This window comes from Pecten maximus, chromosome 6, assembly GCF_902652985.1.
Source record: "Pecten maximus chromosome 6, xPecMax1.1, whole genome shotgun sequence".
In the NCBI taxonomy this organism is placed as follows: domain Eukaryota; kingdom Metazoa; phylum Mollusca; class Bivalvia; order Pectinida; family Pectinidae; genus Pecten; species Pecten maximus.
In genome coordinates, this window is record NC_047020.1 from 8,206,570 (window position 1) to 8,223,240 (window position 16,671).

Consider the following 16,671-nt stretch of genomic DNA (forward strand, 5'->3'; position numbering starts at 1 on the left):
ACTCGGTACAAGGTGTAAAAAGGCAATGCTGCTTCCATAATACTGTTTATCTGGGAAATGATTACAATAAGTCAATTTTAAGAAGATACATGTATTTACAAAACAAGCATTAAAGGACAATGCCATTATGTTAAGTAATATTCCATTATCATAACAGCTCATATAACAGTGATTATAGGGTTGGTTGAGTTACACTAGCACGTGTACTTCGGCCACATTGACAATATCGATGACGAATTTCCATTGACAGGATACTAGGAAAACCGTATCTTACTTAGAAATCTCCCGGGAAGTTTAACACAACCAGGAAGTTAAATGCCAGGCCGAGTCCTTATCACTGAGGGGAATACATAGCAAGACCGAGTACTTGTTACTGAGGGGAATACATAGCCAGGTCGAGTACTTGTCACTGAGGGGAATACATAGTCAGACCGAGTACTTGTTACTGAGGGGAATACATAGTCAGACCGAGTACTTGTCACTGAGGGGGATACATAGTCAGGTCGAGTACTTGTCACTGAGGGGAATACATAGTCAGACCGAATACTTGTCACTGAGGGGGATACATAGTCAGGTCGAGTACTTGTTACTGAGGGGAATACATAGTCAGACCGAGTACTTGTTACTGAGGGGAATACATAGTCAGACCGAGTACTTGTCACTGAGGGGAATACATAGTCAGGTCGAGTACTTGTCACTGAGGGGAATACATAGTCAGGTCGAGTACTTGTCACTGAGGGGAATACATAGTCAGGTCGAGTACTCGTTACTGAGGGGAATACATAGTCAGGTCGAGTACTCGTTACTGAGGGGAATACATAGTCAGGTCGAGTACTCGTTACTGAGGGGAATACATAGTCAGGTCGAGTACTCGTTACTGAGGGGAATACATAGTCAGGTCGAGTACTTGACACTGAGGGGGATACATAGTCAGGTCGAGTACTCGTTACTGAGGGGAATACATAGTCAGACCGAGTACTTGTCACTGAGGGGAATACATAGTCAGGTCGAGTACTCGTTACTGAGGGGAATACATAGCCAGGTCGAGTACTTGTCACTGAGGGGAATACATAGTCAGGTCGAGTACTTGTCACTGAGGGGGATACATAGTCAGGTCGAGTACTTGTCACTGAGGGGAATACATAGTCAGGTCGAGTATTCGTTACTGAGTGGAATACATAGCCAGGTCGAATACTCGTTACTGAAGGGAATACATAGCCAGGTCGAGTACTCGTTACTGAGGGGAATACATAGTCAGGTCGAGTACTCGTTACTGAGGGGAATACATAGCCAGGTCGAGTACTTGTTACTGAGGGGAATACATAGTCAGGTCGAGTACTCGTTACTGAGGGGAAAACACAGTCAGGTCGAGTACTCGTTACGGAGGGGAATACATAGTCAGACCGAGTACTTGTTACTGAGTTGAATACATAGCCAGACCGAGTACTTGTCACTGAGGGGAATACATAGTCAGGTCGAGTACTTGTCACTGAGGGGAATACATAGTCAGGTCGAGTACTTGTCACTGAGGGGAATACATAGTCAGACCGAGTACTTGACACTGAGGGGAATACATAGTCAGGTCGAGTACTTGTCACTGAGGGGAATACATAGTCAGGTCGAGTACTTGTCACTGAGGGGAATACATAGTCAGACCGAGTACTTGACACTGAGGGGAATACATAGTCAGGTCGAGTACTTGTCACTGAGGGGAATACATAGTCAGGTCGAGTACTCGTTACTCAGGGGATACATAGTCAGGTCGAGTACTCGTTACTGAGGGGAATACATAGTCAGGTCGAGTACTTGTCACTGAGGGGAATACATAGTCAGGTCGAGTACTCGTTACTGAGGGGAATACATAGTCAGGTCGAGTACTTGTCACTGAGGGGAATACATAGTCAGACCGAGTACTTGACACTGAGGGGAATACATAGTCAGGTCGAGTACTTGTCACTGAGGGGAATACATAGTCAGGTCGAGTACTCGTTACTGAGGGGATACATAGTCAGGTCGAGTACTCGTTACTGAGTGGAATACATAGCCAGGTCGAGTACTTGTTACTGAGGGGAATACATAGTCAGGTCGAGTACTCGTTACTGGGGGGAATACATAGCAAGACCGAGTACTTGACACTGAGGGGAATACATAGTCAGGTCGAGTACTTGTCACTGAGGGGAATACAAAGTCAGGTCGAGTACTCGTTACTGAGGGGAATACATAGTCAGACCGAGTACTTGACACTGAGGGGAATACATAGTCAGGTCGAGTACTTGTCACTGAGGGGAATACATAGTCGGGTCGAGTACTCGTCACTGAGGGGAATACATAGTCAGGTCGAGTACTCGTTACTGAGTGGAATACATAGTCAGGTCGAGTACTTGTTACTGAGGGGAAAACATAGTCAGGTCGAGTACTTGTTACTGAGGGGAATACATAGTCAGGTCGAGTACTTGTCACTGAGGGGAATACATAGTCAGGTCGAGTACTTGTCACTGAGGGGAATACATAGTCAGGTCGAGTACTTGTCACTGAGGGAAAAACATAGTCAGACCGAGTACTTGACACTGAGGGGAATACATAGTCAGGTCGAGTACTTGTCACTGAGGGGAATACATAGTCAGGTCGAGTACTCGTTACTGAGGGGAATACATAGTCAGGTCGAGTACTTGTCACTGAGAGGAATACAAAGTCAGGTCGAGTACTCGTTACTGAGGGGAATACAAAGTCAGGTCGAGTACTTGTCACTGAGGGGAATACATAGTCAGGTCGAGTACTTGTCACTGAGGGGAATACATAGCAAGACCGAGTACTTGACACTGAGGGGAATACATAGTCAGGTCGAGTACTCGTTACTGGGGGGAATACATAATCAGGTCGAGTACTTGTCACTGAGGGGAATACATAGTCAGGTCGAGTACTTGTCACTGAGGGGAATACATAGTCAGGTCGAGTACTTGTCACCGAGGGGGATACATAGTCAGGTCGAGTACTTGTCACTGAGGGGAATACATAGTCAGGTCGAGTACTTGTCACTGAGGGGGATACATAGTCAGGTCGAGTACTCGTTACTGAGTGGAATACATAGCCAGGTCGAGTACTCGTTACTGAAGGGAATACATAGTCAGACCGAGTACTTGTTACTGAGGGGAATACATAGCCAGGTCGAGTACTTGTTACTGAAGGGAATACATAGCCAGGTCGAGTACTTGTTACTGAAGGGAATACATAGTCAGACCGAGTACTCGTTACGGAGGGGAATACATAGTCAGGTCGAGTACTTGTCACTGAGGGGAATACATAGTCAGGTCGAGTACTTGTCACTGAGGGGAATACATAGTCAGGTCGAGTACTCGTTACTGAGGGGAATACATAGTCAGACCGAGTACTTGTCACTGAGGGGAATACATAGTCAGGTCGAGTACTCGTCACTGAGGGGAATACATAGTCAGACCCTGAAGTTGTCGCTGATGGGAACACAGCCGTAACAAACGTGTCACTTAAGACGATACAACTTCTCATGGCAGTGGGACTTACATAACCCTAGCAGTTTTCACGTTTTTTTTTTAATACTGTTTAGAATAATTTTCTGTTTACTGTAGGTACGTCTTATCAAGCATTAAAGTGAATGGTATGTTATGTACTTTGTGTCCAACTCTTGATATGGTATAATTTAATTTTTCCCATTAGGTTATATCAGAGCTGTGACGCTGTTTTATGTGTATTATGCCACACAACCTACAAGTAATTAATTCGGCTCTAAGATAATTTTAATGAAGATATTAGCAATGAACAGCTTTGCACAGAAAATGTAACATAAGCATCATTAATAGGAATTGATTAAATACGATCATTCAGAAAGGAATCAACACACCACTATACACGTTGGATGCATTTAGACGTTTTTCATATTGGCCATTGTTTTATCTGTTGGAGTGGGATTTACGTTGGTATTTTTTTGTTTTTGTTTTGTGCATATTTCGTTATTATCTTTTTTGCTAGTTTAAAGAAATGACATAGTAGTAAACGAAATAAGTAATAAATAGATAAATAAATACAGAAACAAATAGATAAATGCATTGCTTATAAACCACTGCATTATAAATAGTTGCATAGGAGATGTACACGACTTCTTCTTCTTCTTCTTCTCCTTTTTTTTTTGTTCTTCTTTTCCCCCCCCCTTTTTTTTTTTAATAAAGACCATTTTCATTAAAACGTTAACGTTTGGTTAATCGATTATTTAATTTGGACATTTATTAATTCTAGTTGGTATAGTTACAGGTTATCAGTGATATAATGATCAATAAAGAAAATGAAAGTAGTACTAGATCAGTTCTAATCGTAAGTATCTCAAGGGATAACTTTTGTATTACGGTTTAGCGTTGATATTGGATAAGCAGCACATCCTCCTTCAGCACACCCTCACAAACCTCATCCTCACCGTCATCAACTACACACTCAATCTCAACCTCACCTACCACATTCTCACCGTCATCAACTACACATTCAATCTCACACTCACCTACCACATCCTCACCGTCAACAACTACACACTCAATATCACTCTCACCTACCACATCCTTACCGTCATCAACTGCACACTCAATATCACTCTCACCTACCACATCCTCACCGTCATCAACTACACACTCAATATCACTCTCACCTACCACATCCTTACCGTCATCAACTACACACTCAATATCACTCTCACCTACCACATCCTCGCCGTCATCAACTACAAACTCAATCTCAACCTCACCTACCACATCCTCACCGTCATCAACTACACACTCAATATCACTCTCACCTACCACATCCTCACCGTCATCAACTACACACTCAATATCACTCTCACCTACCACATCCTCGCCGTCATCAACTACACATTCAATCTAACTCTCACCTACAACATCCTCACCGTCATCAACTACACACTCAATCTCAACCTCACCTACCACATCCTCACCGTCATCAACTACACACTCAATATCAACCTCACCTACCACATCCTCACCGTCATCAACTACACACACAATATCACTCTCACCTACCACATCCTCACCGTCATCAACTACACACTCAATCTAACTCTCACCTACCACATCCTCACCGTCATCAACTACACACTCAATATCACTCTCACCTACCGCATCCTCACCGTCATCAACTACACATTCAATCTCAATCTCACCTACCACATCCTCACCGTCATCAACTACACACTCAATATCACTCTCACCTACCACATTATCACCGTCATCAACTACACATTCAATCTCAACCTCACCTACCACATCCTCACCGTCATCAACTACACACTCAATCTCACTCTCACCGCCACATCCTCACCGTCATCAACTACGTCCTCAATATCACTCTCACCTACCACATCCTCACCGTCATCAACTACGTCCTCAATCTCACACTCACCTACCACATCCTCACCGTCATCAACTACACACTCAATCTCACTCTCACCTACCACATCCTCACCGTCATCAACTACACACTCAATCTCACTCTCACCTACCACATCCTCACCGTCATCAACTACACACTCAATCTCACTCTCACCTACCACATCCTCACCGTCATCAACTACACACTCAATCTCACTCTCACCTACCACATCCTCACCGTCATCAACTACACACTCAATCTCACTCTCACCTACCACATCCTCACCGTCATCAACTACACACTCAATCTCACTCTCACCTACCACATCCTCACCGTCATCAACTACACACTCAATCTCACTCTCACCTACCACATCCTCACCGTCATCAACTACACACTCAATATCACTCTCACCTACCACATCCTCACCGTCATCAACTACACACTCAATATCACTCTCACCTACCACATCCTCACCGTCATCAACTACACACTCAATCTCAACCTCACCTACCACATCCTCACCGTCATCAACTACACACTCAATCTCACACTCACCTACCGCATCCTCACCGTCATCAACTACACACTCAATATCACTCTCACCTACCACATTATCACCGTCATCAACTACACACTCAATATCACTCTCACCTACCACATCCTCGCCGTCATCAACTACACACTCAATCTCACACTCACCTACCACATCTTCACCGTCATCAACTACACACTCAATATCACTCTCACATGCCACATCCTCACCGTCATCAACTACACACTCAATCTCAACCTCACCTACTGCATCCTCACCGTCATCAACTACACACTCAATCTCACTCTCACCTACCACATCCTCACCGTCATCAACTACACACTCAATATCACTCTCACCTACCACATCCTCACCGTCATCAACTACACACTCAATCTCAACCTCACCTACCACATCCTCACCGTCATCAACTACACACTCAATCTCACTCTCACCTACCACATCCTCACCGTCATCAACTACACACTCAATCTCACTCTCACCTACCACATCCTCACCGTCATCAACTACACACTCAATATCACTCTCACCTACCACATCCTCACCGTCATCAACTACACACTCAATCTCACTCTCACCTACCACATCCTCACCGTCATCAACTACACACTCAATCTCACTCTCACCTACCACATCCTCACCGTCATCAACTACACACTCAATATCACTATCACCTACCACATCCTCACCGTCATCAACTACACACTCAATCTCACCTCACCTACCACATCCTCACCGTCATCAACTACACACTCAATATCACTCTCACCTACCACATCCTCACCGTCATCAACTACACACTCAATCTCACTCTCACCTACCACATCCTCACCGTCATCAACTACACACTCAATATCACTCTCACCTACCACATCCTCACCGTCATCAACTACACACTCAATATCACTCTCACCTACCACATCCTCGCCGTCATCAACTACACACTCAATATCACTCTCACCTACCGCATCCTCACCGTAATCAACTACACACTCAATATCAACCTCACCTACCACATCCTTACCGTCATCAACTACACACTCAATATCACTCTCACCTACCACATCCTCACCGTCATCAACTACGTCCTCAATCTCACTCTCACCTACCACATCCTCACCGTCATCAACTACACACTCAATATCACTCTCACCTACCACATCCTCATAGTCATCAACTACACACTCAATATCACTCTCACCTACCACATCCTCACCGTCATCAACTACGTACTCAATCTCAACCTCACCTACCACATCCTCACCGTCATCAACTACGTACTCAATCTCAACCTCACCTACCACATCCTCACCGTCATCAACTACACACTCAATCTCAACCTCACCTACCACATCCTTACCGTCATCAACTACACACTCAATCTCACTCTCACCTACAGCATCCTCACCGTCATCAACTACACGTTCAATCTCACTCTCACCTACCACATCCTCACCGTCATCAACTACACACTCAATATCACTCTCACCTACCACATCCTCACCGTCATCAACTACACACTCAATCTCACTCTCACCTACCCACATCCTCGCCGTTCATCAACTACAAACTCAATCTCACCTACCACATCCTCACCGTCATCAACTACACCTCAATCCACTCTCACCTACCACATCCTCACCGTCATCAACTACACACTCAATATCACTCTCACCTACCACATCCTCACCGTCATCAACTACACACTCAATCTCACTCTCACCTACCACATCCTCACCGTCATCAACTACACACTCAATATCACTCTCACCTACCACATCCTCACCGTCATCAACTACACACTCAATCTCACTCTCACCTACCACATCCTCACCGTCATCAACTACACACTCAATATCACTCTCACCTACCACATCCTCACCGTCATCAACTACACACTCAATCTCACCTCACCTACCACATCCTCACCGTCATCAACTACACACTCAATCTCACTCTCACCTACCACATCCTCACCGTCATCAACTACACACTCAATCTCAACCTCACCTACCACATCCTCACCGTCATCAACTACACACTCAATCTCACTCTCACCTACCACATCCTCACCGTCATCAACTACACACTCAATATCACTCTCACCTACCACATCCTCACCGTCATCAACTACACACTCAATATCACTCTCACCTACCACATCCTCACCGTCATCAACTACACACTCAATTCACTCTCACCTACCACATCCTCACCGTCATCAACTACACACTCAATCTCACTCTCACCTACCACATCCTCACCGTCATCAACTACACACTCAATCTCAACCTCACCTACCACATCCTCACCGTCATCAACTACACACTCAATCTCAACCTCACCTACCACATCCTCACCGTCATCAACTACACACTCAATATCACTCTCACCTACCACATCCTCACCGTCATCAACTACACACTCAATCTCACTCTCACCTACCACATCCTCACCGTCATCAACTACACACTCAATATCACTCTCACCTACCACATCCTACACCGTCATCAACTACACACTCAATCTCACCTCACCTACCACATCCTCACCGTCATCAACTACACACTCAATCTCACTCTCACCTACCACATCCTCACCGTCATCAACTACACACTCAATATCACTCTCACCTACCACATCCTCACCGTCATCAACTACACACTCAATCTCACCTCACCTACCACATCCTCACCGTCATCAACTACACACTCAATATCACTCTCACCTACCACATCCTCACCGTCATCAACTACACACTCAATATCACTCTCACCTACCACATCCTCACCGTCATCAACTACACACTCAATCTCACTCTCACCTACCACATCCTCACCGTCATCAACTACACACTCAATCTCAACCTCACCTACCACATCCTCACCGTCATCAACTACACACTCAATCTCACTCTCACCTACCACATCCTCACCGTCATCAACTACACACTCAATCTCACTCTCACCTACCACATCCTCACCGTCATCAACTACACACTCAATCTCACTCTCACCTACCACATCCTCACCGTCATCAACTACACACTCAATCTCACTCTCACCTACCACATCCTCACCGTCATCAACTACACACTCAATCTCACTCTCACCTACCACATCCTCACCGTCATCAACTACACACTCAATCTCACTCTCACCTACCACATCCTCACCGTCATCAACTACACACTCAATATCACTCTCACCTACCACATCCTCACCGTCATCAACTACACACTCAATCTCACTCTCACCTACCACATCCTCACCGTCATCAACTACACACTCAATATCACTCTCACCTACCACATCCTCACCGTCATCAACTACACACTCAATATCACTCTCACCTACCACATCCTCACCGTCATCAACTACACACTCAATCTCACTCTCACCTACCACATCCTCACCGTCATCAACTACACACTCAATCTCACTCTCACCTACCACATCCTCACCGTCATCAACTACACACTCAATCTCACTCTCACCTACCACATCCTCACCGTCATCAACTACACACTCAATCTCACTCTCACCTACCACATCCTCACCGTCATCAACTACACACTCAATATCACTCTCACCTACCACATCCTCACCGTCATCAACTACACACTCAATCTCACCTCACCTACCACATCCTCACCGTCATCAACTACACACTCAATATCACTCTCACCTACCACATCCTCACCGTCATCAACTACACACTCAATATCACTCTCACCTACCACATCCTCACCGTCATCAACTACACACTCAATCTCAACCTCACCTACCACATCCTCACCGTCATCAACTACACACTCAATCTCACTCTCACCTACCACATCCTCGCCGTCATCAACTACACACTCAATCTCACTCTCACCTACCACATCCTCACCGTCATCAACTACACACTCAATATCACTCTCACCTACCACATCCTCACCGTCATCAACTACACACTCAATATCACTCTCACCTACCACATCCTCACCGTCATCAACTACACACTCAATATCAACTCTCACCTACCACATCCTCACCGTCATCAACTACACACTCAATATCACTCTCACCTACCACATCCTCACCGTCATCAACTACACACTCAATCTCACTCTCACCTACCACATCCTCACCGTCATCAACTACACACTCAATCTCAACCTCACCTACCACATCCTCACCGTCATCAACTACACACTCAATATCACTCTCACCTACCACATCCTCGCCGTCATCAACTACACACTCAATCTCACTCTCACCTACCACATCCTCACCGTCATCAACTACACACTCAATCTCACTCTCACCTACCACATCCTCACCGTCATCAACTACACACTCAATCTCACTCTCACCTACCACATCCTCACCGTCATCAACTACACACTCAATCTCACTCTCACCTACCACATCCTCACCGTCATCAACTACACACTCAATCTCACTCTCACCTACCACATCCTCACCGTCATCAACTACACACTCAATCTCACTCTCACCTACCACATCCTCGACCGTCATCAACTACACACTCGATATCACTCTCACCTACCACATCCTCACCGTCATCAACTACACACTCAATATCACTCTCACCTACCACATCCTCACCGTCATCAACTACACACTCAATCTCACCTCACCTACCACATCCTCACCGTCATCAACTACACACTCAATCTCACTCTCACCTACCACATCCTCACCGTCATCAACTACACACTCAATCTCAACCTCACCTACCACATCCTCACCGTCATCAACTACACACTCAATCTCACTCTCACCTACCACATCCTCACCGTCATCAACTACACACTCAATCTCACTCTCACCTACCACATCCTCACCGTCATCAACTACACACTCAATCTCACTCTCACCTACCACATCCTCACCGTCATCAACTACACACTCAATCTCACTCTCACCTACCACATCCTCACCGTCATCAACTACACACTCAATCTCACTCTCACCTACCACATCCTCACCGTCATCAACTACACACTCAATATCACTCTCACCTACCACATCCTCACCGTCATCAACTACACACTCAATCTCACTCTCACCTACCACATCCTCACCGTCATCAACTACACACTCAATATCACTCTCACCTACCACATCCTCACCGTCATCAACTACACACTCAATCTCACTCTCACCTACCACATCCTCACCGTCATCAACTACACACTCAATCTCACTCTCACCTACCACATCCTCACCGTCATCAACTACACACTCAATATCACTCTCACCTACCACATCCTCACCGTCATCAACTACACACTCAATCTCACTCTCACCTACCACATCCTCACCGTCATCAACTACACACTCAATCTCACTCTCACCTACCACATCCTCACCGTCATCAACTACACACTCAATCTCACTCTCACCTACCACATCCTCACCGTCATCAACTACACACTCAATCTCACTCTCACCTACCACATCCTCACCGTCATCAACTACACACTCAATATCACTCTCACCTACCACATCCTCACCGTCATCAACTACACACTCAATCTCACTCTCACCTACCACATCCTCACCGTCATCAACTACACACTCAATATCACTCTCACCTACCACATCCTCACCGTCATCAACTACACACTCAATCTCACTCTCACCTACCACATCCTCGCCGTCATCAACTACACACTCAATCTCACTCTCACCTACCACATCCTCACCGTCATCAACTACACACTCAATCTCACTCTCACCTACCACATCCTCACCGTCATCAACTACACACTCAATATCACTCTCACCTACCACATCCTCGCCGTCATCAACTACACACTCAATCTCAATCTCACCTACCACATCCTCACCGTCATCAACTACACACTCAATCTCACTCTCACCTACCACATCCTCACCGTCATCAACTACACACTCAATCTCACTCTCACCTACCACATCCTCACCGTCATAATCTACACACTCAATCTCACTCTCACCTTACCGCATCCTCACCGTCATCAACTACACACTCAATCTCACTCTCAACTACCACATCCTCACCGTCATCAACTACACACTCGATATCACCCTCACCTACCACATCCTCACCGTCATCAACTACACCACTCAACATACCTCTCACCCTACACCTCACCACACCTACCAGCATCTCACGTCATCAACTACACACTCAATATCAACCCTCACCTACCACATCCCTCACCGTCATCAACTACACACTCAATATCACTCTCACCTACCACATCCTCACCGTCATCAACTACAACACTCAATCTCACTCTCACCTACCACATCCTCACCGTCATCAACTACACACTCAATCTCACTCTCACCTACCACATCCTCACCGTCATCAACTACACACTCAATCTCACTCTCACCTACCACATCCTCACCGTCATCAACTACACACTCAATCTCACTCTCACCTACCACATCCTCACCGTCATCAACTACACACTCAATCTCACTCTCACCTACCACATCCTCACCGTCATCAACTACACACTCAATCTCACTCTCATTTACCACATCCTCACCGTCATCAACTACACACTCGATCTCACCATCACCTACCACATCCTCACCGTCATCAACTACACACTCAATATCACTCTCACCTACCACATCCTCACCGTCATCATCTACACATTCAATATCACTCTCACCTACCACATACTCACCATCATCAACAACACACTCAATCTCACTCTCACCTACCACATCCTCACCGTCATCAACTACACACTTAATATCACTCTCACCTACCGCATCCTCACCGTCATCAACAACACACTCAATATCACTCTCACCTACCACATCCTCACCGTCATCAACTACACACTCAATCTCACTCTCATTTACCGCATCCTCACCGTCATCAACTACACACTCAAAATGACCATGACCTACCACATCCTCGCCGTCATCAACTACACATTCAATCTCAACCTCACCTACCACATCCTTACCGTCATCAACTACACACTCAATATCACTCACACCTACCACATCATCACCGTCATCAACTACACACTCAATATCACTCACACCTACCACATCCTTACCATCATCAACTACACACTCAATCTCAACCTCACCTACCACATCCTCACAGTCATCAACTACACACTCAATCTCAACCTCACCTACCACATCCTCGCCGTCATCAACTACACACTCAATCTCACTCTCACCTACCACATCCTCACCGTCATCAACTACACACTCAATCTCACTCTCACCTACCACATCCTCACCGTCATCAACTACACACTCAATCTCACTCTCACCTACCACATCCTCACCGTCATCAACTACACACTCAATCTCACTCTCACCTACCACATCCTCACCGTCATCAACTACACACTCAATATCACTCTCACCTACCACATCCTCACCGTCATCAACTACACACTCAATATCACTCTCACCTACCACATCCTCACCGTCATCAACTACACACTCAATCTCACTCTCACCTACCACATCCTTACCGTCATCAACTACACACTCAATATCACTCACCTACCACATCCTCACCGTCATCAACTACACACTCAATCTCACTCTCACCTACCACATCCTCACCGTCATCAACTACACACTCAATCTCAACCTCATCTACCACATCCTTACCGTCATCAACTACACACTCAAAATACTCTCACCTACCACATCCTCGCCGTCATCAACTACACACTCAATCTCACTCTCACCTACCACATCCTCAACGTCATCAACTACACACTCAATCTCAACCTCACCTACCACATCCTCACCGTCATCAACTACACACTCAATATCACTCTCACCTACCACATCCTCGCCGTCATCAACTACACACTCAATCTCAATCTCACCTACCACATCCTCACCGTCATCAACTACACACTCAATCTCACACTCACCTACCACATCCTCACCGTCATCAACTACACACTCAATCTCACTCTCACCTACCGCATCCTCACCGTCATAAACTACACATTCAATCTCACTCTCATTTACCGCATCCTCACCGCCATCAACTACACACTCAATCTCACTCTCAAATACCACATCCTCACCGTCATCAACTACACACTCAATCTCACTCTCACCTACCACATCCTCACCGTCATCAACTACACACTCGATATCACCATGACCTACCACATCCTCACCGTCATCAACTACACACTCAATATCACCATCACCTACCACATCATCACCGTCATCAACTACACACTCGATCTCACTCATCACCTACCACATCTTCACCGTCATCAACAACACACTCAATATCACTCTCACCTACCACATCCTCACCGTCATCATCTACACACTCAATATGACTCTCACATACCACATACTCACCATCATCAACTACGTCCTCAATCTCACACTCACCTACCACATCCTCACCGTCATCATCTACGTCCTCAATCTCACTCTCACCTACCACATCCTCACCGTCATCAACTACACATTCAATATCAACCTCACCTACCACATCCTCACCGTCATCAACTACACACACAATATCACTCTCACCTACCACATCCACACCGTCATCAACTACACACTCAATCTCACTCTCACCTACCACATCCTCACCGTCATCAACTACACACTCAATATAACTCTCACCTACCACATCCTCACCGTCATCAACTACACACTCAATATCACTCTCACCTACCACATCCTCACCGTCATCAACTACACACTCAATCTCAACCTCACCTACCACATCCTCACCGTCATCAACTACACACTCAATCTCACCATGACCTACCACATCCTCACCGTCATCAACTACACACTCAATATCACTCTCACTTACCACATCCTCACCGTCATCAACTACACACTCAATCTAACTCTCACCTACAACATCCTTACCATCATCAACTACACACTCAATCTCAACCTCACCTACCACATCCTCACAGTCATCAACTACACACTCAATGTCAACCTCACCTACCACATCCTCGCCGTCATCAACTACACATTCAATCTCACTCTCACCTACAACATCCTCACCGTCATCAACTACACACTCAATCTCACTCTCACCTACCACATCCTCACCGTCATCAACTACACACTCAATATCACTCTCACCTACCGCATCCTCATCCGCCGTCATCACTACACACTCAATATCACTCCACCTACCACATCCTCCACCGTCAATCAACTACACACTCAAATCACTCTCACCCTACCACATCCTCCCCGTCATCAATCTACACACTCAATATCACTCTCACCTACCACATCCTCACGTCATCAACTACACACTCAATCTCACTCTACCTACCACATCCTCACCGTCATCAACTACACACTCATCTCACTCTCACCTACCACATCCTCACCGTCATCAACTACACACTCAATCTCACTTCTCACCTACCACATCCTCAACCGTCATCAACTACACACTCATCTCACTCTCACCTACCACATCCTCACCGTCATCAACTACACACTCAATCTCCAACCTCACCTACCACATCCTCAACAGTCATCAACTACAACTCAATATCAACCTCACCTACCACATCCTCACCGTCATCAACTACACACTCAATCTCACTCTCACCTACCACATCCTCACCGTCATCAACTACACACTCAATCTCAACCTCACCTACCACATCCTCACCGTCATCAACTACACACTCAATATCACTCTCACCTACCACATCCTCGCCGTCATCAACTACACACTCAATCTCAATCTCACCTACCACATCCTCACCGTCATCAACTACACACTCAATCTCACACTCACCTACCACATCCTCACCGTCATCAACTACACACTCAATCTCACTCTCACCTACCGCATCCTCACCGTCATAAACTACACATTCAATCTCACTCTCATTTACCGCATCCTCACCGCCATCAACTACACACTCAATCTCACTCTCAAATACCACATCCTCACCGTCATCAACTACACACTTAATCTCACTCTCACCTACCACATCCTGACCGTCATCAACTACACACTCGATATCACCATGACCTACCACATCCTCACCGTCATCAACTACACACTCGATATCACCATGACCTACCACATCATCACCGTCATCAACTACACACTCGATCTCACCATCACCTACCACATCCTCACCGTCATCAACAACACACTCAATATCACTCTCACCTACCACATCCTCACCGTCATCATCTACACACTCAATATCACTCTCACATACCACATACTCACCATCATCAACTACGTCCTCAATCTCACACTCACCTACCACATCCTCACCGTCATCATCTACGTCCTCAATCTCACTCTCACCTACCACATCCTCACCGTCATCAACTACACACTCAATCTCAACCTCACCTACCACATCCTCACCGTCATCAACTACACACTCAATATCACTCTCACCTACCACATCCACACCGTCATCAACTACACACTCAATCTCACTCTCACCTACCACATCCTCACCGTCATCAACTACACACTCAATCTAACTCTCACCTACCACATCCTCACCGTCATCAACTACACACTCAATATCACTCTCACCTACCACATCCTCACCGTCATCAACTACACACTCAATCTCAACCTCACCTACCACATCCTCACCGTCATCAACTACACACTCAATCTCACCTGACCTACCACATCCTCACCGTCATCAACTACACACTCAATATCAC